General features: G+C 39.9%; 2 non-coding genes across 2 annotated transcripts; both read right to left on the bottom strand.

Moving 5' to 3' along the window:
- Positions 1–255: 255 nt before the first annotated feature.
- Positions 256–327, bottom strand: TRNAC-GCA. Its single transcript has one exon. It is a non-coding gene; the product is annotated as a tRNA-Cys (tRNA).
- A 104-nt stretch (positions 328–431) lies between these two features.
- On the bottom strand, positions 432–503 carry TRNAC-GCA. The gene has a single exon. It is a non-coding gene; the product is annotated as a tRNA-Cys (tRNA).
- Between the last annotated feature and the right edge of the window lie 190 nt (positions 504–693).

The raw sequence follows: 693 nt of genomic DNA, 5'->3' as shown, positions 1-693 counted from the left end.
ATTTTCGAATTTAATTCCAATCTATTACAACTATTATCTTGGACAAACGCTTTATTAGACTCTATTTTCGTGATTTCACTTCATCAATTACTCCAATTTTCGTAGTTGAAAAGAATAACGTTCTATGTTGTGGAGGACTCTAGAATAAGGTTTGGAATCGGTAATTATTCTTATTTCTTTTCCTTTAGACAATTGGTGGTCCGGAATAAATCGATGGTCGGTAGTAAATCAAACAAAGTGCCTGTCCAAAATAAAAGGGCCCAACCAGATTCGAACTGGTGACTTCTTGATCTGCAGTCAAATGCTCTACCACTGAGCTATGGACCCATTTTGCATGCTTTCGACCTTAGTNCTTTTCCTTTAGACAATCGGTGGTCCGGAATAAATCGATGGTCGGTAGTAAATCAAACAAAGTGCCTGTCCAAAATAAAAGGGCCCAACCAGATTCGAACTGGTGACCTCTTGATCTGCAGTCAAATGCTCTACCACTGAGCTATGGACCCATTTTGCATGCTTTCGACCTTAGTGACCCTTCTAGAGTGTCAGTCCAAAAGGTTCAAACGGGTAACTGGTCAAATTCTCTACCACTAAGCCATGGATCCATTTTGTAGGATTTTAACCTTAGTGACCCCTTAGACATAGTGTCGGTCCAAAAAGTGTAACAAATTTCTATCCAAGATAGAAGGGCCCAAC

The sequence above is a fragment of the Cucurbita moschata genome, unplaced genomic scaffold, assembly GCF_002738365.1.
Source record: "Cucurbita moschata cultivar Rifu unplaced genomic scaffold, Cmos_1.0 Cmo_Scf00961, whole genome shotgun sequence".
Taxonomy (NCBI): Eukaryota; Viridiplantae; Streptophyta; class Magnoliopsida; order Cucurbitales; family Cucurbitaceae; genus Cucurbita; species Cucurbita moschata.
Note: the sequence above shows the minus strand (reverse complement) of the source record. Positions and strands in the feature narration are given on the sequence as shown.